General features: G+C 39.1%; 1 protein-coding gene across 3 annotated transcripts in view; it reads right to left on the reverse strand.

Annotated features, from left to right (window-relative positions):
* Nucleotides 1-27,822, reverse strand: part of CEP83 (centrosomal protein 83) — a 143,568-nt gene that overhangs the window by 106,930 nt on the left and 8,816 nt on the right. Inside the window, exon 2 of one of the 3 annotated variants that reach the window (XM_018047628.1) lies at nucleotides 7,865-7,915. The exons of the other annotated variants lie outside the window; for them this stretch is intronic. The gene's annotated coding sequence lies outside the window, so the exon portion shown is untranslated. The remainder of the gene's footprint in view (nucleotides 1-7,864; nucleotides 7,916-27,822) is intronic. 3 annotated transcript variants of the gene reach the window in all.

The raw sequence follows: 27,822 nt of genomic DNA on the forward strand, positions 1-27,822 counted from the left end.
TCCCAGTCCAGCATTTCTCATGATGTACTCTGCATATAAGTTAAATGAGCAGGGTGACAATATACAGCCTTGACGTACTCCTTTTCCTATATGGAACCAGTTGTTTCATGTCAGTTCTAACTGTTGCTTCTTGACTTACATACAAATTTCTCAGGAGGCAGGTAAGGAGGTCTGGTATTCCCATCTCTTGAAGAATTTTCCACAGCTTGTTGTGATCCACACAGTCAAAGGCTTTTTGGCATAGTCAATATAGCAGAAGTAGATGTTTTTCTGGAACTCTCTTGCTTTTTCAATGATCCAACATGTAGGGAATATGCTATGCACAGGACTGTACTATAATTAACAGGGCTTCTTTGAAAAATAAGAATGACTTTCTCATCACCCCCAGGAGAAGGGCTGGGAGCAGTAAAAAGTACATCATGGAAAGACATCTTGGAAATCTTCTCTCAGAAACTACACCTTTTGCAAGGATCTAACCTGCTGGATGCAGCAGCAGATGGGATTTCTCAATTAAACCCCATTCCTCACTTGAAAACTATCGGAGGATCGATGGCTGGTTTTATGTTAATTTTTATGTCTTTTTTTCTGTTTCTACATCGTCTGCGGGCGACTCACCAAGAAAGTCAACGGACAACAACAGCAATTAGCGACAAGCAAATTAGCAGTTGGCAAACAGCATAGAAGCTCTGGCTTCTATGACTATCGCTTTGGTCAGTAACCACAAAAAGTAAGCTTCAAAAAATAAAAAAGGGAGATATGTAGGGAATATGTTATGCACAGGCCTGTACTATAATTAATAGGGCTTCTTTGAAAAATAAGAATGACTTTCTCATTACCCCCAGGCAAAGGGCTGGGAGCAGTAAAAAGTACATCATGGAAAGACATCTTGAAAACAAGATGCTGAAGTACTGACGTGACTGATGGAAAACCATCAGTGACCGTTCCTGTAACCAGAGCCTTGAGGGAGTTGCTGAGAAAGGGCATCACTAAAGGGCTAAACAGAGTACTGAAAGGCCTGAAGGTTTGACATTAAGAACTGTGCAATGTATATCTTTATCCCCAATCTGAGATTGATATCAGATATCAGTATCAAAGAACAAATATTGATATCAGATATTATAGAACAGATATCTCTAGAGCATGTACAGGTAGATGTTAACAATAAAAGGCATGCAGGATTAGGATCTGGTCTTTTGCCTATGAATGGCATCAGCCCCGATCCCCACTTTATTTCTGAGCCTTATTTTTCCTTATTCTTATGCAGCACCAGTCCCTCAGGTCGGTTTGTTGTTGGGCTGGTCCCAACCAGCAATTTGATGTTGGCAATTTAATCTCTGGTTCCTCTGCCTTTTCTAAATCCAGCTTGAACATCTGGAAGTTCACCGTTCACGTACTGTTGAAGCCTGGCTTGGAGAATTTTGATCATCACTTTGCTAGCATGTGAGATGAGTGCAACTGTGCAATAATTTGAACATTCTTTGGCATTGCCTTTCTTTGGGATTGGAATGAAAACTGACCTTTTCCAGTCCTGTAGCCACTGCTGAGTTTTCCAAATTTGCTGGCATATTGAGTGCAACACTTTCACAGCACCATCTTTTAGGATTTGAAATAGCTCAACCGGAATTCCATCACCTCCACTAGCTTTGTTTGTAGTGATGCTTCCTAAGGCCCACTTGACTTCACATTCCAGAATATCTGGCTCTAGGTGAGTGATCACATCATCGTGCTTATCTGGTCAGGAAGATTTTTTTTGTAAAGTTCTTCTATGTATTCTTGCCACCTCCTCTTAATATCTTCTGCTTCTGTTAGGTCCATACCATTTCTGTCCTTTACTGTGCCCATGTTTACATGATAATATTCTCTTGGTATCTCTGATTTTCTTGAAGAGATCTCTAGTCTTCTGCATTCTATTGTTTTCCTCTATTTCTTTCTGACAGAATGTGGTCCACTGGAAAAGGGAATGGCAAACCACTTCAGTATTCTTGCCGTGAGAGCCCCATGAATAGTATGAAAAGGCAAAAAGATAGGATACCGAAAGATTAACTCCCCAGGTCAGTAGGTGCCCAATATGCTACTGGAGAAGAGTAGAGAAATAACTTCAGAAAGAATGAAGAGACAGAGCCAAAGCAAAAAAAAAAAAAAAATCCAGTAGTGGATATGACTGATGATGGAAATAAAGTCCGATGTTGTAAAGAACAATATTGCATAGGAACCTGGAATGTTAGGTCCTGAATCAAGGCAAATTGGAAGTGGTCAAACAGGAGATGGCAAGAGTGAACAGCGACATTTCAGGAATCAGTGAACTAAAATGGACTAGAATGTGTGAATTAACTCAGATGACCATTATATCTACTACTGTGGGCAAGGATCCCTTAGAAGCAGTGGAGTAGCCATCATAGTCAACAAAAGAGTCTGAAATGTAGTACTTGGATACAATCTCAAAAATGACAGAATGATCTCTGTTCATTTTCAAGGCAAACCATTCAATATCACAGTAATCCAACTCTGTGCCCCAACCAGAAATGCTGAAGAAGCTGAAGTTGAATGGTTCTATGAAGACCTACAAGGCCTTCTAGAACTAACACCCAAAAAAGATGTCCTTTTCATTACAAGGGACTGGAACACAAAAGTAGGAAGTCAAGAGATACCTGGAGTAACAGGTCAATTTGGCCTTGGAGTACAGAATGAAGCAGAGCAAAGACTCATAGAGTTTTGCCAAGAAAATATACTGGTCATAGCAAACACCCTCTTCCAACAACACAAGAGAAGACTCTACACATGGACATCACCAGATGGTCAACATCGAAACCAGACTGATTATATTCTTTATAGTCAAAGATGGAGAAGCTCTATACAGTCGGCAAAAACAAGATTGGGAGCTGACTGTGGCTCAGATCATGACCTCCTTATTGCCAAATTCAGACATAAATTGAAGAAAGTAGGGAAAACCACTAGACCATTCAGGATTATACAAATCCCTAGGATTATACAAATGGAAGTGAGAAATAGATTCAAGGGATTAGATCTGATAGACAGAGTGCCTGAAGAACTATGGACAAAGGTACAGGAGGCAGTGATCAGGACCATCCCCAAGAAAAAAGTGCAAAAAGGCAAAATGGTTGTCTGAGGAGGCCTTACAAATAGCTGAGAAAAGAAGAGAAGCTAAAGGCAAAGGAGAAAAGGAAAGACATATCTCGATGTCTTAGTGAATAGTAATTTCTTTGTCCTGAACGTCTTTTTCATCCCCTTTACACTCTGATAATGGCACCCCACACCAGTACTCTTGCCTGGAAAATCCCATGGACGGAGGAGCCTGGAAGGCTGCAGTCCATGGGGTCGCTGAGGGTCGGACACAACTGAGCGACTTCACTTTCACTTTTCACTTTCACACACTGGAGAAGGAAATGGCAACCCACTCCAGTGTTCTTGCCTGGAGAATCCCAGGGACGGGGGAGCCTGGTGGGCTGCCGTCTACGGGGTCGCACAGAGTTGGACACAACTGAAGTGACTTAGCAGCATAGTGAATTCCCAGTCAATCTTCAAAACCATGTTCAAGAATGCATTACTTCCTCCATGAAGTATCCCTTGACTCTTGCAAACATATGTACGTAATTACTTCACCTTCTAGCTTCTAGGTTAGTATATACAACATAGTCAATGTAACGTCACCCAAGGGAAGGAAACATGTCTTACTAATATTTATAACCCCAAAACCTAAAACACATGTACATATGAGCACAAAAACACTAAACGAGTATGTTCATCATCCTAATGCTGCGTTAGCCTCAATTCACTTTCCTCATCCATATTCAATAACTGAGGCTGGGCTGAAAGCTGGCCCCCCAAAATGGTATGTCACTTCCTAATCTCTGTAACTTATAATAACATTAAATAGCCAAAGATGTGATTAAATTAAGGATCTTAAAAGGAGGTGCTTATCCTGGATTATGTGGGTAGGCCCTAAATACAATGACATGTATCCTTATAAGAAAAAGACTCAAAAGTAGGCAATATGACCAAGAAAGCAGAGATCAGAGAAATGTAGTCACAAACCAAGGAATGCCTTAAACCACAGGAAGCTGAAAGAATGCTCTTTCCCTCTAGAGCATCTATCACCTTCTTGGCACTAAGGACTGGTTTCACAGAAGACAGTTTTTCTACCAACCTGGGGTAGCGGGTGGTTCAGGATGATTCAAGAGCACTACAGTAGGGTTTGTGCTCCTACGAGAATCTAATGCCACCACTGATCTGACAGGAGCAGCGGCTGCAAATACAGATAAAGCTTCGCTTTCTCACCCACCCATTGCTCACCTCCTGCTGTGTGGTCTGGACTGCGGACCCCTGCCCTAGAGCCTTTAAAGGGAGAGTGGCCCTTAATTTCAGACTTCTGGTCTCCAAACTATGAGAGAATAAATTGTTGTTGTTTTAAACCATCTGATGTGTGGCAAATTGTTATGGTAGCCACAGGTAAATAATACACTGGCTTTCTCTTCAGTCTATTTTTTCACAATGAATTTTAGCCAGTCTGTAAATTTCTTTCAGTTTTAAACTCTTACCATAGTCAAACTTTTCTAATTTTAGCCAGTCAACAGACAGGTATCAGTTCCTCACAGACCACCTAAATACATTAGGCACCTGAACTATACAATAAAAGAATTCCTATTATGTGGAGTTTACCAAATAAAAAATTCATAATGCAAATCATAAAAAGTACATAATTCAAACAACAATAAAAAGTAAAGCAGATTACTTTGATCAGCCCATTAATCAGTTAAGCACTTATTAGAAAGCAATTTTTAAAAGACATAGCACAACCCTTCTCCAAATACATCTCCCTAACTTTGCAACTATTACTCTCATAAAACCACACCCACACGTCCTTCCTACTACATCTTTAGACCAGTCCCAGCTCCACAGACCCACACGTGAAATTTACTTTAACACAGGAGCTGTATTTCTTAAGAAGTGGTACAATGTCTACCCAAAAGGATGGTAATTCAAAATATTCTAAAAGCACAGCTGCTGATGCTCATGGAAAGCTTCCAAAACACATTCCATTAAAAAGCACATACTATGCTTTTGAACATTTCAAAACAATGCTTTAAATACTACATGCCCCAAGGTTAAAAGTCTAGGGAGTACCCACATTGGGCATCACTTCACTTATAAACAAAACATTACAAATAAGTTACTTTAAAATTCAAGAGAATTCTATCTATACTAGTCAACCAAACAGCCTTTGGATGGCCATCCCAGGATGTCTTGTATACAAAAAATGTCACAACTTGACACCCTGCCAAAACCTGAAGTGCAGCTGGGAGCAGACCCTTCAAAGCCCTGGTAAGGTGCCAGGCCCTATAATTGTGATTTAGAAAGAAACGGGAGGGGAAGGAAAGAAGAAGGAAAGAAGATATGTATTAGAGTGGTTAGCAATCAACCACCAAAGCACTGAATTAAAATGTTATTCTATTCTTATAATTGCACTGTCTGCCTCCACACAGCTTAATTCACACAAAAGAATTCTGGGAAAGTATGATACAGTAACCAGTCAACCTCAAATGCTTAGCAATAAATTATAAAAGTCTCTGAAAAGTTGTGATCTGAAAAACAAAGATGACTCTTACCCAAACCATACTTCATTTTCATATTTCTTTGTGTAGGCTCTATTACATATGAGGACTTACAAAAGATGTATGAGTACTTAATACCTTTGTGAGAGCTGCAAAGTCTTCTGTGCTCACACTCCCATATTTCTCCTAAAATAGAAAAGGTGGTAGCTCCTAACCATATGGCTCCTAACACAAAATGAAGGTTGTCTACAGATCCGACAACATATCCTGGAAATTATTTGTTTTTTAAATAAATTCTGATTTAACTATTTCCATGAGATTTATGCTCTAGTCTAGAAAGTTAAATAAATTTTAAAATGTGTTAGGACTTCAACTGATGTTTTTATTGGGGTTAATATAAGCATAAGCATCCAATTTTCATATTTGAGAATCTGCCAGAAAAAAATGTATAAAATTTTTCAGAGCCAAAAAAGGGCGATAAAAGTACACTGCTGCTGCTGCTGCTGAGTCGCTCAGGCGTGTCCGACTCTGTGCGACCCCAGAGACGGCAGCCCACCAGGCTCCCCCGCCCCTGGCATTCCCTCAGCAAGAACACTGGAGTGGGTTGCCATTTCCTTCTCCAATGCATGAAAGGGAAAAGTGAAAGTGAAGTCGCTCAGTCGTGTCCAACTCTTTGGGACCCCATGGACTGCAGCCTATCAGGCTCCTCCACCCATGGGATTTTCCAGGCAAGAGTACTGCAGTTGGGTGCCATTGCCTTCTCCAATAAAAGTACACAGTACAGGTTAATTTTAAAACCATTTATTTAAAAGAAGAAAAAAAAGGATTAAACAATCAGTACTTACTGAGCGGATACTATATCATATTTACTGAGTGGTCCACTTACTCAAAGGGCTCTGAAGGAGATAAATATGCAGACCATCAAGGCAAGCTGACTTCTCAGCAAGGAAGAACGTGCCCATATTCAGAATACTATGGACATTTTCTAAGTACCTATTTTATGCCCGATACCTTGCTGAGTACAGGGGTTCTGAAATAAAAGAAAATCTGTGCCCTCAAGGAATTCATGGTGGTCAGTGAAACATGTTAACAATAGCTAACTAAACAAACATGAGAAAATTTACAATTTATTCCTCAGTGTACTTAAATATTTTTTGTTGTGCGGGTATATTATCTATATAAAATAGGTGAATTCAGGGCTTCCCTGGTGGTCCAGTGGTAAAGAATCCTTACAGTGCAGGGGACACTGGTTCAATCCCAGCTCAGGAAAGATTACACATGCAACCAAGCCTGTGTTCCACAATTACTGAGCCCGTGCTCCAGAACCCAGGAGCCACAACTACCCAAGCCCGGGCACCCTAAAGCCTGTGCTCCACAACAAAAGAAGCCACCGCAATAAGAAGTCTGAGCTCCTGCAAGCCTAAGTGCAGCAACAAAGGCCCACCACAGCCAAAAATAAATTAAAAAGTGAATTCAGAAACTTTCAGAACTATAAAGCACAGTAATATATTTATAGGTAGTATGGGTGCACTTGGGAGAGAGGCCAAATGCTGCTGGAGAAGCTGTCAGGGAAGACTTCATAAAGACAGAAATCCTGAGCTAAGACAAAGAAAGGGATGCAAGGAATATCAAGTACAAAGGCATGGAGATGGAGAGATGACGTTGGAGGTAGAGGCTGACGGGTGTGGGGGAGCGTTACCAGCCTGGAGAGGTAGGGCAGAGTCCTGAAGTCAGTATGTAGAAGACTGGAGTTCATCCTGAGATCTAGGAGAGTCAACAAAAGGCTTTAAGCTTGTGGTAGGTAAGGGACAGTACAGGGTGGGTTCAGATTTGTAGTTCAGAACAACTACATTATCCAAGGTGTAGAACAGATCTGAGGTGGGGTGGGGAGTGAAAAAAAAAAAAAAAAGAGAGAGCTATTAGAAGTCCAGGAAAGCAAAGATGAAGGCCTCAACTACAAGACTGGCAGCAGGTTATCAATAGGGAATAGTCTTGAAAATGAATCTGGAGGCAGAAGTTACAGGTGTTAGTAGTCAGATATTGATACACATCTCAAAAACAAACAAAAAACAATCCACTTTTTTCAAAGACACCAAAAGGCCAAGAAGGAAATCAGGACTTTTTTTTTTCTTCTTTACAAATAAAATGGAATCCCAGTTAAAGCAGAAGACTGTTTCAAAGATGACAGTTACTTCAAGTACTAATCCTTCACATGAACAAAGAATAAAGCACAGGGACCTTTGCAAAGCATCTGAGTAAATGCAAATACCATCACAGTATCTCTAAATATCTACCTTTCTTCCATAGGGACTTCATCAGCAGAGGGGTAAATGCTAAAGCCGGCTCTGTCGGGAACAAAGACATAAAATAAGTATTTTGTTCCTTAACTGTCCACCTGCTGCTACTCCTCCTCATTCTTTCCTTCAAACAATCATCTCTATAGCAACACATTCTTAAGAAATTTGTGGGTGGAAAGCATATGTGTTTGCAAAAATATGAGAACTCAAGAACATGAGCTACTTTTTTTTCCCCTTTAATACAAGAGATACACAATATATCTTAAAAGACAACTGCAAAATATGAAACAAAAAAAACACACTTAAAAACAAGGAAATGTAAAAACTGGCATTGCACGTTTACCTGGAGTTTCTTTTTATAGGTTACAATGACACCTTGTGGCAAGATATTTTAAATTATAAGTTATCTTGAGAAATATTTCACAGCAGATATAATAAAACTGGTTTAGAAAATAAGACCAAGACCACACTGTGGAGGCACTATGAACATGTACAATAATCCATTTGGAACATCAAGGACAAGGAGCTTCCTCAAAAAATTACAAACAGAGCTCCATATGATCCATCTGCCTGCAATGCAGGAGACCCAGGTTCAATCCCTGGGTCAGGAAGATCTTCTGGAGAAGGAAATGGCAACCCACTCCAGTATTCTCGCCCGGAGAATCCCATGGACAGAGGAGCCGGACAAGCTACACCCCATGGGGTTGCAAGAGTCGGACACAACTTAGCGACTAAGCCACCACCAGCACTTCTGGGTATTTATCTGAGGAAAACAAAAACGCCAAACTCAAAAAGATATATGTATCCCAATGTTTACTGCAGCAACCTTTATAAGAGCCAAGACGTGGAAGCAAGCGAAGGGCCCATCAGTGGACTGAACACAGAAAATGTGGTGAGCTCTGTGTGTGGCACACGCGATGGAGCGTGACTCAGCCGTAAAAAAGAAGAAAATCCTGCCATTTCAACAACACGAATGGACCTTGATGGCATTACGCTAGGTGAAATAAGTCAGACGAAGAAAGAAAAATACCGTATGATCTCTCTTAGCTGCAAAGTCTACACACAAGCACGTGAAAACACAAGCTCAAAGAAACAGAACAGAGTGGTGGTTGAGGTTGGGGGTGGTGGTGAGGGGAGAGTAATGGGTAAACTGCTTTGGGATTTTTGTTTTTCTTAGTTTATTTAAGTTGGAATAATTAAGGACAAAAAATAAACTTTAAAAAATGTCACACTATTAGTAAGGCAAAAGCATCTTATGAAACTATTATTACAAAGTCATGCTATTCCCTCCACTTGAGCCAAAACTATAAGACTTTTTACGTGATGCAATAACAAACAACTTTTATAATCTGAGACAAAACTGATAATGTTGGCAATACCTTTACATGAAAATGTTGACATATTGTTTACAACCTGTGAAATAATCATATGTCATTAATCCTTTCTTACCAACTGAATCCTAAAAGATGACACTGTGAAAGTGCTGCACTCAATATGCCAGCAAACTTGGAAAAATCCACAGTGGCCACAGCACTGGAAAAGGTCAGTTTTCATTCCAATCCCAAAGAAAGGCAATGCCAAAAAATGCTCAAACTACCGCACAATTGCACTCATCTCACACGCTAGTAAAGTAATGCTCAAAATTCTCCAAGCCAGGCTTCAATAGTACATGAACCATGAACTTCCAGATGTTCAAGCTGGATTTCGAAAAGGCAGAGGAATCAGAGATCAAATTGCCAACATCCACTGGATTATCAAAAAAGCAAGAGAATTCCAGAAAAACATCTACTTCTGCTTTATTGACTATGCCAAAGCCTTTGACTTTGTGGATCACAACAAACTATGGAAAATTCTTCAAGATGGGAATACCAGACCACCTGACCTGCCTCCTGAGAAATCTGTATGCAGGTCAAGAAGCAACAGTTAGACCTGGGCATGGAACTACAGACTGGTTCCAAATCGGGAAAGGAGTCCATCAAGGCTGTATATTGTCACCATGTTTATTTAACTTATATGCAGAGTACATCATGAGAAACACTGGACTGGATGAAGCACAAGCTGAAATCAAGACTGCCAGGAGAAATATCAATAACCTCAGATATACAGATGACACCACTCTTGTGGCAGAAAGCGAAGAACTTAACAGCCTCTTGATGAAAGTGAAAGATGACAGTGAAAAAGTTGGCTTAAAAACTCAACTTCAGAAAACTAAGATCATGGCATCCGGTCCCATCACTTCATGGCAAATAGATGAGGAAACAGTGGAAACAGTGGCAGACTTTATTTTGGGGGGCTCCAAAGTCACTGCAAATGGTGACTGCAGCCGTGAAATTAAAAGACACTTGCTCCTTGGAAGAAAAATTATGACCAACCTAGACAGCGTATTAAAAAGCAGAGACGTTACATTGCCAACAAAGGTCGTTCTAGTCAAAGCTACGGTTTTTCCAGTAGTCATGTATGGATGTGAGAGTTGGACTATAAAAAAAAAGCTGAGTGCCGAAGAATTGATGCTTTTGAACTGTGTTGTTGGAGAAAACCCTTGAGAATGTCTTGGACTGCAAGGAGATCCAACCAGTCCATCCTAAAGAAAATCAGTCCTGAATATTCATTGGAAGGACTGATTCTAAAGCTGAAATTCCAATACTTTGGCCACCTGATGCAAAGAACTGACTCGCTGGAAAAGACCCTGATGCTGGGAAAAACGGAAGGTGGGAGGAGAAGGGGACAACAGAGGACGAGATGGTTGGATGGCATCACCAACTCAATGGACATGAGTTTGAGTAAGCTCCGGGAGTTGGTGATAGACAGGGAGGGCCTGGCATGCTGCAGTCCATGGTGTCACAAAGAGGTGGACACGACTGAGCAACCAAATTGAACTGAATTACCAACTGAACAGATAATAACATGAAAATTTTCAATGTTAATCTGATAAATAAGAGAATAATGTAAACTACCTTTCATCAAGAGTTTACTATGTTTATTTACTAAACTATGCTAAACACTAGTAAACATAAACCTTATCAATGCAGTCTGCACACAATCACCTTTAATAATTGCTTTGAAATATTCTTCTCTCTTAGTGTCTTTAACACCATGATCACCTCCTATCTCCGATTCTTCTTGTTCTCCCTTAATACGTATGTTCTTTCGCTTACTCACCATGAGAATCTCTAGTCTGATGAAAAGTCAAGCTGCCTCTCTCACTGCCTGATGTATTACTGAGTTGGCCAGAAAGTTCTTTCAGGTTTTCCGGTAACATCCAACTTTCTGACCAACCCAATACATCTATCTATCTGAATGACACTCAAATTTATACCCACTCTCTCTTCCAGAGCTAACTCTTTACCACATGTCCCACCTACAGTGGAAGCTCAGCATAACAAGAATGAAACTCACTAACTTCAAACTTTCCACCTTCCTCCTTAAATTAAAAAAAAAAAAAAAATTACTACTACCATCCCCTTATTTCTTAGCACACAAACTATTCCCCCTCTCCTATCAGTAATAATTAATCCTACCTGTCTACCTGTCTGTTGATTTTAACCACTCTTTTCCATCACCATTTAGTGCAGAAATCTCAAATACTTTATATTTGGCTTATTTTAATAAAAACCTAAACAGTGTCCTGGATTTTGGCCTTTCCTCATCCTTACAATAGCTTACAAATATCCACCAGGACAATCCTCTTTATATACTGCTGCCATTACTGTAACGCCTACTATGCTGCTGCTGCTGCTAAGTCGCTTCAGTCGTGTCCGACCGTGTGCAACCCCATAGATGGCAGCCCACCAGGCTTCCTCGTCCCTGGGATTCTCCAGGCAAGAATACTGGAGTGGGTTGCCATTTCCCTCTCCACTGCATGAAAGTGAAAGGTGAAAGTGAAGTCACTCAGTATCCTTCCTATTGTTTACTGGATCAAACCTACACTTCCCAGCCAAACTCAAAGCCCTGCATTAGCCAACTCCCCTTACAAATGCAAACGTTTCATGTTGCTGCCCCACAGGACCCGTTTGCTAGAGCAAATTAAGATGTTTGTCTCTCATACATGGGTTGCCTATTCTTACCTTCACAATATTTTTCATATGCCAAATTAAAATACCTTCTTAAATATTTTCAACTAATCCACAAATCAAGATCACAGTCAAACCTAAAATTCTACCATCTGAATAACCATAAAACTATTGCCAGAGCTTACAGTTAACTCTAAAAGTGAATGTAAGCAATAGCTTGTGCCCATCTTTCTGCTCCATAAATTTCTACCTTCCTTGTGCTTGCCTCACAGTATTTATTCTAAATTCTATCACAAAGGCATTTTCCCTTTCATTAATTTGTACCTAAGTAATCTATCTTTCCAAAGAGACTGAGATCCTCAAAGGTAAAACTACAATCATCTTCATTTTTGTTTATCACCACAGCTCCCAATTCCAGTAAACCGAGGTAATGACAGAAAATTGATCCACAAAATTTCTGTGATGTGAATCCTACTTTCACACAGGCTAACAGTGTAATTTAAGAGAAAGCTTAGGGAGAATATCATTAAGAACATCGTTTGCCAATCAATTATACACGCCTTCTGATATTTATCAATCAAAATATTTGTTTTCAAAAAGAATTCTAGGCAAGTGTCTGGTAATCAAAAGCTTTAAAAATGAACATATCCTTTGACCTAGCAATTTCACATGTAGGAAGTACTCTTAAGGAACTAATCAAGAGACGTGCACAAATATTTACATTCAGGAGCCTTCTTCATTTATCATTTAATAAATGTTTATTGAGAACATGCATGCAAAGAGCCAACAGGAGTGGAAGACAGAATCAGATCCTTGCCTCCATGATGCTTACATCACAGAGCAATTTATAATGGATAAATAGGCTATAAAAAGTATATTTAATAGCAAGATACACTATATACATGGATCAAATTACTCAACATTAAGATGTTTATTTCTCTCAAATTCAGTGCAATGCCATTCAAAACTCCAGCAGACTTTTAAAAAATAGAAATTAACAAGTCAGTTTTAAATTTATGTGAAAACAAAAGGACTTGGAATTATAAAAACTCTGAAAAAAAAAAAGTTGGAAAATTTGCCCTACCTGACTTCATAACTTATTAAAATGGTACAGAAATCAAAACAGTATGACATTCATATCAAGACAGACACACACAGAGAGTCAAATTCACAAACAGACCCAAATATACATTAGTCAATTAATTTTTGATAAATATGCACAGTCAATTCAATGGAGAAAGGACAGTCTTGTCAACAAATGGTCCTGGGACAGCTGCCGATCCATGTGTAAAAACACACTTCAAGTCTTACCTCACATCGTACACAAAATGGACTCAAAATGCAAACACAAAACATAGTACAATAAAACTCTTAAAATCAAACATAGGAAATCATCTTGATCTTGAGTTGAAGATTTCTTAGATACAATACCAAAAGCATAATCCATTAGAGGAAACAAACTGACCAACTGGACTTTAAAATTAACAAAGAACTCCTTTAAAAGATACTAAAGGAACAGATAAGCAAGCCTGAAGGAGTAATTTACAAACCATATATTGATAAAGGACTTGCATCCAGAATTAAAAAATTGTCAAAATAATAAGAAAACTCAATTTCACAAAACAAAACAAAAAAATTGGCAAAAGATTTGAATAGGCACTTCACCAAGGAAGATACACGGATGGTTAACTGAACACACGAAAAAGTGTTAAATATCATTCGTCGTTAGTGAAGGGCAAACTGAGAACACAGTGCAGGGACTGCCCTGGTGGTCCCGCGGTGAGGACTCCACTTGCCAGTTCATAGGACACGGGCTGAGTCCCTGGCCCAGGAAGATCTCATGTTGCAAGGCGAAGACCAAGCACCACAACTCCTGAGCCTGAGCTCCGCAACAGAAGACGCCACCACAAGCAGCCTGTGCACCGCAGCTGGACAGTAGCGCCTCTCGCCTCAGCTAGAGAAGAGCCTGCATAGCAACAAAACCCAGCACGGTCCAACATTTATTAAAAGAACCCACAATGCAATATTACTAATTATACACCTATTAGAATGGCTAGACTTTAAAAGGATGACCACACCAAGTATTAACTAGAATGCAGAGAAACTGCAGTTGTTAATAAACTGCTAATGGGAATGTACAATGGGAAAATCGTTTGGGAAAAACACTTGGAAGTTACTTAAAAATTAATCATACACTTACCACATAATCTAGTCATTTCATTTATAGGTAAACATGCAAGAGAAAAATATTTTTACACACATGGTGGAAGTAGCTTTATTTATGAGACTCAAATATGGATCCAACAAGAGGTAAGCAGGTAAACAACTTGTGATACATCTACACAAAGGAACTACTCAGTAATAAAAGGAATGCATTAATGTGGGTGAATCTCAAAATAATTGTGCTAGGTGAAAAAAACTAAACAAAAATGAGTATACAGACGCTTTACCCTCTAAGCCACCAGGGAAGCCCCTATTATATCAAATTCTCTGAAATTCAAACTAACCTTAGTGACAGAAAGCAAATTGGTGGTTGCCTCGGAATGGAAATGACTGGCTGGTGGAGGGGGCAGAAGGAGGAAAGGATCTCAAAACAACATAAGGAAATTTGGGGTGTTACAAATATATATAATACCTTGATTGTGGTAATAGTTTTACAGGTGTATACATATAACAAAACTTAAAATTGTTTACTTTTAAAAAGGTATACTTTATTATTATCAATTACATTCAATAAAGCTATTTTTAAAAATAAACATTATGAACTTTAGAAAAAAGATTTTCCTAAAAGAAATCTGTAGGCCCAGATGATGTCACAGTTAACTTTTTCTTAAAGAAAAATTATGAAAGAATACTTAGTAACATTACATATGCATGTTCAGTTGCTTTAGTTATGTCTGATGCTTTGCAGCCCTATGGAATGTGGCCTGCCCGGGCTCCTCAGTCCACGGAATTCTCCAGCAAAAGTGCTGGAGTGGGCTGCCACGCCCTCCTCAAGGGGATCTTCCCAACCCATACAGTGATTCTGGAGCCCAAAACTATAGAGACTATAATGCAATCAGGCTCTTGCATTATAGGCTAATTCTTCACTGCTGAGCCACCAGGGAAGCCCTTTAATAAATTTTTTAAATGTTACAAAAGAAGAAAAAACATATTATAAAAACGTTGTACAGCCCTTATTTTGCAAAAGCATGTTTACATTACTATATATGCAGAGGAAAAAAGAGAAGATAGACATAAAAATACTAATAAGATTATCTCTGAATCATAGGCTTGCCTTTATTATTTGTGCATTTCCTGTCATTGTGCATCACTAAGTCGTGTCCAACTCTTTGCAAGCCCCTGAACTGCAGTACAGCAGGCTTCCTAGTCCTTCACTATCTCCTGGAGTTAGCTTAAATTCATGTCCACTGAGTCAGTGATGCCATCCAACCTGTCATCCTCTGTCATCCCCTTCTCCTCTTGCTCTCAATCTTTACCAGCATCAGGGTCTTTTTCAATGAGTCAATTCTTCGCATCAGGTGGCCAAAGTATTGGGAGATACAACTTCAGCTTCAGTCCTTCCAATGAATATTCAGGATTGATTTCCTTTAGGAGGGACTGGTTTGGTCTCTTTGAGTTCAAGGGACTCTCAGGAGTCTTCTCCAACACCACAGTTCGAAAGCATCAATTCTTTGGCATTCAGCCTTCTTTATAGTCCAGCCCTCACTTCACACATGACTACTGGAAAAACCATAGCTTTGACTATATGGACCTTAGTTGGCAAAGTGATATCTCTGCTTTTTAATATGCAGTCTAAGTTTGTCATAGCTTTCTTCCAGGGAGCAAGTGTCTTTTAATTTCTTGGCTGTGGTCACCATCTGCAGTGATTCTGGAGCCCAAGAAAATAAAAGTCTGTCACTGTTTCCATTTTTTCCCTATCTATTTGTCATGAGGGGATGGGACCAAATGCCATCATCTTAGTTTTTTGAATGTTGAGTTTTAAGCCAGCTTTTTCACTCTCCTCTTCATCAAGAGGCTCTTTAGTTCCTCTTCACTTTCTGCCATAAGGGTGGTGTCATCTGCAATATCTGAGGTCGTTGATATTTCTCCCGGCAATCTTGACTCCAGCTTGTGTGTCATCCAGCCTGGCGTTTCGCACAGTGTACTCTGCATATAAGCTAAATAAGCAGGTGACAGTACACAGCCCTGACATAATCCTTTCCCAGTTTGGAACCAGTCTGTTGTTCCACGTCCGGTTCTAACTGGTGCTTCTTAACCTGCCACAGGTCTTGACCTTCTTGACCTGCAAACAGGTTTCTCAGAAGGAAAGTCAGGTGGTCTGGTACTCCCATCTCTAAGAATTTTCCACAGTTTCTTGTGATCCACACAGTCAAAAGCTTTAGTGTAGACAATGAACCAGAAGTAGGTAGTCTTTTGGAATTCCCTTGCTTTTTCTCTGAACCGGCGGATGGTGGCAATTTGATCTCTGGTTCCTGCACCTTTTCTAAATCCAGCTTGAACATCTGGAAGTTCCCAGTTCACATACTGCTGAAGCCCAGCTTGAAGGGTTTTGAGCTAATCTTGCCAGCATGTGAAATGCTTTAGTATGGTAATTTGAACATTCTTTGGCATTGGAATGAAAACTGACCTTTTCCAGTCCTATGGCCACTGCTGAGTTTTCCAAATTTGCCGACATATTGAGTGCAGCACTTTAACAGCATCATCTTGTAGGATTTGAAACAGCTCAGCTGGAGTTCCATCACCTCCACTAGTGTTGTTCACAGTGCTGCTTCCTCAGGCCCACTTGACTTCACACTCAAGGATGTCTGGCGCTAGGTGAGTGACCACATCGTCAGGGTGACCATTAAGGTCTGTTTTGTGCAGTTCCTCTGTGTATTCTTGCCACCTCTTCTTACTATCTTCTGCTTCTGTTAGATCCATACCATTTCTGTCTTTTATTGTGCCCATCTTTGCATGAAACGTTCCCTTGGTATCTCTAAGTTTCTTGACAAGATCTCTCGTCTTTCCCATTCTATTGTTTTCCTCTATTTCTTTGCATTGTTCACTTAAGAAGGCTTTCTTATCTCTCTGCTTGCTATGCTCTGGAACTCTGCATTCAGTTGGGTATATCTTTCCCTTTTTCCTTTGCCTTCTCTTCTCAGCTATTTGTACGGCCTTCTCAGACAACCACTTTTGCCATCTTGCATTTCTTTTTCTTGAGATGGTTTTGGTCACCACCTCTGTACAATGTTACAAACCTTGGTCCACAGTTCTTCAGATCCTGTCTATCGGATGTAATCCCCTAAATCTATTTGTTACCTCCACTGTATAATCATATAAGGGATTTGATTTCCTGTACTTTTCTTATTTTACAACAAACACAGGTTATTATGTTTATAATCAGAGGGAAAATGTTTTTGAGGAAAAAGGAGAGGAACCTCCAAGTCTACTTGAAGACTAGAGTGGTGGTGGGGGTTGGGGGGAGGGAGTCTCTCCCTTTCAGACCAGAAAACAGTGACCAAATATTAAAGAGTGTAAGACTTGAAATTCTATCTCCCACTTTCGTAAAAACACCCAGAAGATCTCAAATCCCATTCCCTTCTATGCAAGTTTATGCAATAAACTCAAAAATACAATTTTTTAAATGTAGCTCTTTTCAGCATCAGATCCATACTTTATAAAGTTAACCATATCTATAACTCAACTTATAATTCCGTTATCAATATAACTGCCTTTTATCTACAATAACAGTTTAATAATTACCAATTAAACTTCTTTTTCAAATTAAATCCTATAGAATCCTATATTAGAACAGACTGTGTCATTTTTATCCATATATATCAATAATAAAAAAATGTAAGGTCATAACACTATTTTAAAGATACATCAGACCTTTTATTCTTTATCAGTTAATATGCTGTTGGTATCTTGAGTTTTAAAATCCAGCTATACACCACAGTTGAAATATATATACTGTGTATGTCTTTTATTATGGCTTTGGGAAATGTAGTTAAACAAAATTCAAACCACACCTTGACAGAATCCTGAAGTACTTTCCATTCAGTTTTGCAGAATTGATCAATAAAGGTTAATCCAAGCTTCTTAATATAATATACAAAACCCTCCACAATCTGGGCCCTCTCTACCCTTTCATCCTCATCTCTTACAACTCCCTCATACGTACTTCTGTCCTAACAACATTAAACTGCTTTTAGTTCATTGAACATACCATGCTTTTTCTCATCCCATGCTGATCTCTCTACCTAGAACTCAATCTCCTAATCTCACCCTTCACTCATTTTTATATTCAGTCACTCTTTCCTTCTGATAGTTTTGCTTGGATGTCTTCCTTTTCCATTTATCCCAATCCATTCTGAGTTAAGAATCCTTAAGAGTTCTTCCAGAATGCCACAAATTTATCGCTATCAATGTATGTACTTTACCACAATATAATCAACTATTTGTATACCAATCTCTCTCACTAGGCAAAGACCTCCTTGGGATCAAAGATTAGGTCTTAGCCATCTCTATACCCCCAAAACCCTATACAATAGCTAGAACATGAAGGTAGTTAATAAACACTTGCTAAATGAACAGTAAGCAGTTTCTTCCACTGATCAAAAGTATAAGAAACACAAGAAACTAGCTCGGAATTCCCCAAACCCAAGTGCCTTATAGTTTGAGGCTTGAGGGAAATCATGAAATTTAATTCATGTACATTTGGAGTGATCAATAAATATCTAATATTGTGCAGAGGATTATGAGTAATATAAAAAAGTTAATCCTCCTGAGAGAAGAATACCACACATAAATCAAAAAACAGACCTCCTATTTCCAGCCTGACTGAATGAACAGGTCGACAAATCCTTTCCACAGAACAGTCATAAAAACAGCCATATCAGTGCTCTGGAATTCAATCAAAGGCATTCAACAAACTGAAGTGTTTATTCACAAAAGCTGCCAAATTCTGTGTAAGAGCATAAACAACACTGGATAAGAAAACTCTGGATAGGAACATGCTCCAGAAACTGGTAACATCACCCTTAACTATAAAAATCTGTGTACTTCCCCCCAAGACCAGGAACACTCATCCTCTCACTGAAGAGTCTGACCCACACAATAAGGCAAAAATAAATAAACGAATGCATCAACATTCAGACTACAAATGAAGTAGAAATATTTTATTCACAGACATGATTACCTATGTAAAAACAATATATAAAAGCTGATTGCATGTTTTATGTGCCAGCAATGTACAATCTAAAAATCAAACTATGGAAACTCCATTCTCATTAGAACCAAAAATGATCAAATTCTTAGGAATAAATTTAATAGAAATACAAGACTTATATACCGAAAATTTTAAAGTGCTGAAAGTAAAGATTTAAATGGAGAGACATTACATGTTTATGAATGGGAAGCCCCAATGTTAAGTTAGCAATTCTTCCCATGTTGATCTATAGATTCAATGAAAATTCTATCAAATCCCAGGAAATTTTATAAAAATTGACAAACTGATCCTAAATGTTCTATGTAAATAGAAAGGATCTAGAATCACTTTTGAAAAAGTTAGGGGATTTAACACTACCCATCTTGAAACTTATACTATATAACACTACAGGTATCTAGACAGCATGGTACTCAAGTGCAGGGATATAGACAAAACATAATTAACACTCTAGAAATAAATTCAAGTTATAGGCAACTGATTTTCTTTTTTTTTAACAAAGGGTCCAATACAATCCAAGGGGGAAAAGAACAGCCTTTTTAACAAATGGTTCTAGGACAAATTGGCAGCCACTTGGCATAAAAATAAAAAAGAAATTTAATTCAATATGAATCTTAAATCTAAATGAAGGAGCTAAAAGAAAACCCAGAAATCTTTGTGACCCTGAATTATGCAAAGTTTTGAAACACAAAGTCAAAAATACTCATTATTGTTGTTCAGTTGCTTAGTTGTGTCTGTCTCTTTGAGACCTCATGGACTACAGCACCAGACTGCCCTGTCCTTCACCATCTACTGGAGTTTGCTCAAATTCACGTTCACTGAGTTGATGATGCCATCCAATCATCTCAAATATCAACATATTGATATACTGATACAAGCCATAAAAGAAACCAATGATAGACTTCATTAAGAACTCTGCACTTCAAAGACACCAGTAAGAAAAAAGCCATAAACTGACAGAAAGTCTCTGTAAATCTCTGATAAAAAAAAAAAAAACCTTTATCCAGAATATAGAAACTTTTACACCTCAGTAAAAAAAAAAAAAAAGCTAATAAATGAGCAGAAGATTTCGAACAGATGTTCCACCAAAGGCTTATAAATGGATAATAAGCATATTTAAAGGCTTTCCCAATGGCTCAGCAGGTAAAGAGACTGCCTGCAATGCAGGAGACACAGGAAACCGCAGATTCGATCCCTTGGTCAGGAAGATCCCTTGGAGAAAGAAATGGCAAGCCACTCTAGTATTCTTTCCTGAAATATCCCATGGACAGAGGAGACTGGCAGGCTACAATCCAAAGGGACACAGAGAGTCTGACACGACTGAGTGACTAGCACACAAGCACATGAAAAACTCAACATCATTTGTATTTAGGGAAATGTAAATTAAAATCAGGAGTCTACTGATTGGCAGCAACAGTTACTCAGTGGAATGGCTATAATAAAAAAGACAGATGATACCAAGTGTTGATGAGAATGTGCAGAAACTGGAACCCTTGTACAATTTTGATGGGAATGTAACTGGTCACTTTCGAAAACAAAATTTCGCAGTTTTCGAAAAGATTAAAAATAAATTCTGGGGACTTCCCTGGTGGTCCAGTGGTCAAGAATCTGTCTACTAATTCAGGGGAAATGGGTTTGATTCCTGCTCCTGGAAGATTCCCAGGAGCAGCTAAGCCATTGCTCCCTAACAAGAGAAGCCACCACAATGAGAAGCCACCATACCGCAATTACAGAGTAGCCCCCACTCACTGCAACTAGAGAAAGCCTTCACACAACAATGAAGACCCAGAGTAGCCAAAAATGATAAATTTTACACACACACACCCAAAAAAAGCACATTCTCAACCGTTGTTAGAACACTTCTGTAGAGTTTTCTTCCCATCAACCAATTCACTAACTGTAGACTTCTAAAATTTAATTCAGTCTTGACAATAACTACCCAGAAGTAGTGCAGACCCCACAGTTTAAGGGCTCAGTCCAGGTGGTGCTCCCACCTTGGACACCAGTCATACGTCCCACTTCTTCAAATGATGCTCCCACTTTAGGGAGTGGGAGCACCACCACTTCAGGTGGTGGTGCTCCCACCCTGGACACCAGTCGTGAGTCCCAAGTTGCCACCTATACTTCTGACTAACCACCTGAAAGTCAGGAGTTCATGACTCTCTCCTGAGGTTTGATAATTTGCTAAAATGGCTCACAAAACTCAAGAAAACAATTTACTACTGCTGCCTTATTATAAAGGATACGACTCAGGAGCAGCCTATGCAAAGGCTGCATGGTACAAAGGGAAAGAGGCACAGAGCTTCTCCCCTCAGGGAAAGCCACTCTTTCAGCACCTGTGTTCATCAATTGAGACACTCTCAGAATTGCATTGCTCAAGAGTTTTTATAGAAGTCTAGTCTCCCTTTCTTCTTCCCAGAAGTTAGCGGGTAAGGCTGAAAATTTCAACAGTCTCATCACATGGTCTTTCTGGTGACCTGTCCCTTCTGAAGATCTAAGGACCCCTTCTAAACCACATTAGCATAAACTTAGGTGTGATCAAAAGGGGCTCATTAAGAATAACAAAACAATGGGTCTCCGGTTCAACATGGCGTAATAGAAGGACATGTGCGCATCTCCTCCTGCAAGAGCACCAAAATCACAACCAGCTGTTGAACCACCATCGACAGACAATGCTGGAACCCACCAAAAAAGATACCCCGTGTCCAAAGACAAAAAAGAAGCCAGAGAGAGATGGGAGGGGAGGCACAACCACCATCAAATCCAATCCCATACCTGCCGGACAGGTGACCCACAAAACTGGACAACAGTAATACCAGAGAAGTTCCCCCATTGTTGTGAAGGTTCTGAACTCCATGTCAGGCTTCCCAGCCTGGGGGATTTTATAAAAGGACTGGGAACCCCCAGGGAATCTGACCTTGAAAGCCAGTGGGATTTGATTATAGGAGTTCCACAGAACTGAGGAAACAGAGACTCCAGCCTTGGAGGGTGCACACCAAGACCCAGAGGAATGACCCCACAGGAGACTGAACCAAACCTAGCTGCTAGTGTTGGAGGGTCTCCTGTGGAGGCGTGGGCTGGCAGGGGCTCACTACAGGGACACAGCACTGGTAGCAGCAGCCTGGGAAGGTCCCCCTTGGCATAAACTCTTTTGGAGGTCGCCATTAACCCTACCATAGAGCCCATAGATCCCAGGGCTGGGTCACCTCAAGCCCAACAGCTACCAAGGAGGGAGCACAACCCCACCCATCAGCAGATAATGTGGATTACAGATTACTGAGCAAGGCCCTGTCCACCAGAGCCAAGACACAGTTTTTCGAATACCAGTCCCTCCCATCAGGAAGCTTACACAAGCCTCTGAGCCTCCTCCATCAGAGGGCAGACAGAAGAAGGAAAAAGAACCACAATCCAACAGTGGCTAAAACAAAATCGCATTACAGAAAGTTAATCGGGATAAAAAGCAGAAAGTTATGTCCCAGGTGAAGGGACAATATAAAACCCCAGAAAAACAACTAGCTCAAGTGGAGACAGGCAACCTTCCAGAAAAAAATTCAGAATAATGATAGTGAGAAAACAATGGAGAAGATGCTAGAAATGTTTACTAAAGACCTGCAAGAACTAAAGAACAAACAAACAGAGATGAATAATACTCTAGAAGGAATCAATAGCAGAAGAACAGATAAATGACCTGGAGGACAAAATGGTGGAAATCACTTCTGCAGAACATAGAAAAAAGAATGAAAAGAAATTAAGACAGTCTAAGAGACCTCTGGGACAACATTAAATGCACCATAGGGGTCCCAGAAGGAGAAGAGAGACAAAAAGAACCTGAGAAAATATTTGAAGAATAAATAGCTGAAAAATTCCCTAACATGGGAAAGGAAATAGTCAACTAAGTCCAGGAAGCAGAGAGTCCCAGGCAGGATAAATGCAAGGAAGAACACACCAAGACAGATAATAATCAAAGTGACAAAAATTAAAGACAAAGATAAAATATTGCAAGCAACAATGGAAAAACGACAAATAACATAAATGGGAACACCCATCAGGCTATCAGCTGATTTCTCAACAGAAATTCTGCAAGCCAGAAGGGAAAAGCATGATACATTTAAGGCGATGAAAGGAAAGAACCTACAACCACAAACACTTTACCCAGAAAGACTCTCATTCACATTTGATGAAGAAATCAAAAGTTTTCCAGACAAGCAGAAGCTTAAGAGAATTCAGCACCACCAAACTCGCTTTACAACAAATGCTAAAGGAATACCTCTAAACAGAAAACAAAAGGCAAGGAAAAGACCTACAGAAAGTAAACCCAAAACAATTAGGCAAACAGTAACAGGATCATATATATTGATAATCACCTTAAATGTAAATGGATTAAATGCACCAACCAAAAGACACAGACTGGCTGGGCAGATGAAAACAGGTGCCCGCATGCACTTCTACTCACCACACTGCTCTGCCTGGCTCCCCAAATTGTATGCAATTACTTTATACTGTTAGGTTAATCATGTTCCCATTATGGCTTGCAATTTTAATTATCTTTTATTTTTTGTCTGGCTCTTCAGTGTGAAAACTGATCAACATCTTTCACTATTATGACTATGTTGACTATTACTCACCCAATACCACTGTATCATGATTGGTCAACAGAAAAGTAATACAGAACTCTATATCACCAAAATTACCATTTAACAGAAAACCTGCAATCATTTTCTAAAATCCAGATGCATATGAGAATTATTTTGGAATTTTTTGAAAAATACAAATGCTAATGGACAACGTGGAAGAAATGGACAAATTCTTAGAAAAGTACAACTTTCCAAAACTGAACCAGGAAGAAATAGAAAATCTTAACAGACCCATCACAAGCACGGAAATTGAAACTGTAATCAAACAAAGGCCTAGGTCCAGACGGCTTCACAGCTGAATTCTACCAAAAATTTCTAGAAGAGCTAACACCTATCCTACCCAAACTCTTCCAGAAAATTGCAGAGGAAGGTAAACTTCCAAACTCATTCTATGAGGCCACCATCACTCTAATACCAAAACCTGACAAAGATGTCACAAAAAAAGAAAACTACAGGCCAATATCACTGATGAACATAGATGCAAAAATCCTCAACAAAATTCTAGCAATCAGAATCCAACAACACATGAAAAAGATCATACACCATGACTAAGTGGGCTTTATCCCAGGGATGCAAAGATTCTTCAATATCTGCAAATCAATCAATGTAATTCACCACATTAACAAATTGAAAAATAAAAGCCATATGATTATCTCAATGGATGCAGAGAAGGCCTTTGACAAAATTCAACATCCATTTATGGTAAAAACTCTCCAGAAAGCAGGAATAGAAGGAACATACCTCAACATAATAAAAGCTATATATGACAAACCCACAGCAAACATTATCCTCAATGGTGAAAAATTGAAAGCATTTCCCCTAAAGTCAGGAACAAGACAAGGGTGCCCACTTTCACCACTACTATTCAACATAGTTCTGGAAGTTCTGGCCACAGCAATCAGAGCAGAAAAAGAAATAAAAGGAATCCAAACTGGAAAAGAAGAAGTAAAACTCTCACTGTTTGCAGATGACATGATCCTCTACATAGAAAACCCTAAAGACTCCACCAGAAAATTACTAGAGCTAATCAATGAATACAGTAAAGTTGCAGGATATAAAATCAACACACAGAAATCCCTTGCATTCCTATACACTAATAATGAGAAAGAAGAAAAAGAAATTAAGGAAACAATTCCATTCACCATTGCAACGAAAAGAATAAAATACTTAGGAATATACCTACCTAAAGAAACTAAAGACCTATATATTGAAAACTATAAAACACTGATGAAAGAAATCAAAGAGGACACTAATAGATGGAGAAATATACCATGTTCATGGATCGGAAGAATCAATATAGTGAAAATGAGTATACTACCCAAAGCAATCTACAGATTCAATGCAATCCCTATCAAGCTACCAGCGATATTTTTCACAGAACTAGAACAAATAATTTCAAGATTTGTATGGAAATACAAAAAACCTCGAATAGCCAAAGCAATCTTGAGAAAGAAGAATGGAACTGGAGGAATCAACTTGCCTGACTTCAGGCTCTACTACAAAGCCACAGTCATCAAGACAGTATGGTACTGGTACAAAGACAGACATATAGATCAATGGAACAAAATAGAAAGCCCAGAGATAAATCCACACACCTATGGACACCTTATCTTTGACAAAGGAGGCAAGAATATACAATGGAGTAAAGACAATCTCTTTAACAAGTGGTGCTGGGAAAACTGGTCAACCACGTGTAAAAGAATGAAACTAGATCACTTTCTAACACCACACACAAAAATAAACTCAAAATGCATTAAAGATCTAAATGTAAGACCAGAAACTATAAAACTCCTAGAGGAGAACATAGGCAAAACACTCTCCAACATAAATCACAGCAGGATCCTCTATGATCCACCCCCCAGAATTCTGGAAATAAAAGCAAAAATAAACAAATGGGACCTAATTAAAAGTAACAGCTTCTGCACAACAAAGGAAAATATAAGCAAGGTGAAAAGACAGCCTTCTGAATGGGAGAAAATAATAGCAAATGAAACAACTGACAAACAACTAATCTCAAAAATATACAAGCAACTTATGCAGCTCAATTCCAGAAAAATAAACGACCCAATCAAAAATAGGCCAAAGAACTAAATAGACATTTCTCCAAAGAAGACATACGGATTGCTAACAAACACATGAAAAGATGCTCAACATCACTCATTATTAGAGAAATGCAAATCAAAACCACAATGAGGTACCACTTCACACCAGTCAGAATGGCTGCATCCAAAAGTCTGCAAGCAATAAATGCTGGAGAGGGTGTGAAGAAAAGGGAACCCTCTTACACTGTTGGTGGGAATGCAAACTAGTACAGCCACTATGGAGAACAGTGTGGAGATTCCTTAAAAAACTGCAAATAGAACTGCCTTATGACCCAACAATCCCACTGCTGGGCATACACACCGAGGAAACCAGAATTGAAAGAGACACATGTACCCCAATGTTCATCGCAGCACTGTTTATAATAGCCAGGACATGGAAACAACCTAGATATCCATCAGCAGATGAATGGATAAGAAAGCTGTGGTACATATACACAATGGAGTATTACTCAGCCATTAAAAACAATTCATCTGAATCAGTTCTGATGAGATGGATGAAACTGGAGACGATTATACAGAGTGAAGTAAGCCAGAAAGAAAAACACCAATACAGTATACTAACACATATATATGGAATTTAGAAAGATGGCAATGACGACCCTGTATGCAAGACAGCAAAAAAGACACAGATGTGTATAACGGACTTTTGGACTCAGAGGGAGAGGGAGAGGGTGGGATGATTTGGGAGAATGGCATTCTAACATGTATACTATCATGTAAGAATTGAATCGCCAGTCTATGTCTGACGCAGGATACAGCATGCTTGGGGCTGGTGCATGGGGATAACCCAGAGAGATGTTATGGGGAGGGAGGTGGGAGGGGGGTTCATGTTTGGGAACGCATGTAAGAATTACAGATTTTAAACTTTAAAAAATAAAAAACTAAAAAAAAGAAAAAGAATATATTTGAATCAGTTCTAATGAGATGGATGAAACTGGAGACAATTATACAGAGTGAAGTAAGCCAGAAAGAAAAACACCAATACAGTATACTGACACATATATATGGAATTTAGAAAGATGGCAATGATAACCCTGTATGCAAGACAGCAAAAGAGACACAGATGTGTAGAGCGGACTTTTGGACTCAGAGGGAGAGCGAGAGGGTGGAATGATTTGGGAGAATGGCACTGAAACATGTATACTATCATGTAAGAATCGAATCACCAGTCTATGTCCGATGCAGGATACAGCATGCTTGGGGCTGGTGCACGGGGATGACCCAGAGAGATGTTATGGGGAGGGACGTGGGAGGGGGGTTCATATTTGGGAACGCATGTACACCCGTGGTGGATTCATGTCAATGTATGGCAAAAACAATACAGTATTGTAAAGTAAAATAAAGTAAAAATAAACATTTAAAAAAAAAAAAAAAGAAAAATACAAATGCTGAGGAATTGCTTTTTCACCAAAGCTCCACATAGATATGTGTCTAATGAGCAGCCATGTTTAAAAACAACTAGACTATATGATGATCTTTTACTTTTATCCAGTTTGTTTCACTTTTTCTATTTCATATTCAGTGCTCTCATTTCATTTAGTTTGTTTTCCAATTTCTCCATCTTTAATGTTCTTTCTCAAGTCCTTATCAAGTATAACAGAAAAGCTTTTGTATACATAAATATAAATAATATGTATAACATATATTTTAGAAAACTTGTGAATTTTTGCCTAAAAAATTTATGACATTTTGATTCCATTTGTTTGATTCAGTACGAATACTAGATTTCTAACTAAAAAAAAAATTTGATATGCAACAAGCAACAAACTGTGGATCACAACAAACTGTGGAAAATCCTTAAAGAGATGGAATTACTAGACCACCTTACCTGCCTCCTGAGAAACCTGTATGTATGTCAAGAAGCAACTGATAGTACCAGACATGGAACAATGGACTGGTTCAAACTGGAAAAGGTGTACATCAAGGCTGTATACTGTCACCATGTGTAGGGAACAAGGTATAAGGAAGGTTGAGAAGTGCTTGCAAACGAGACTCTCAA

This window comes from Capra hircus, chromosome 5 (assembly GCF_001704415.2).
Source record: "Capra hircus breed San Clemente chromosome 5, ASM170441v1, whole genome shotgun sequence".
Classification (NCBI taxonomy): Eukaryota; Metazoa; Chordata; class Mammalia; order Artiodactyla; family Bovidae; genus Capra; species Capra hircus.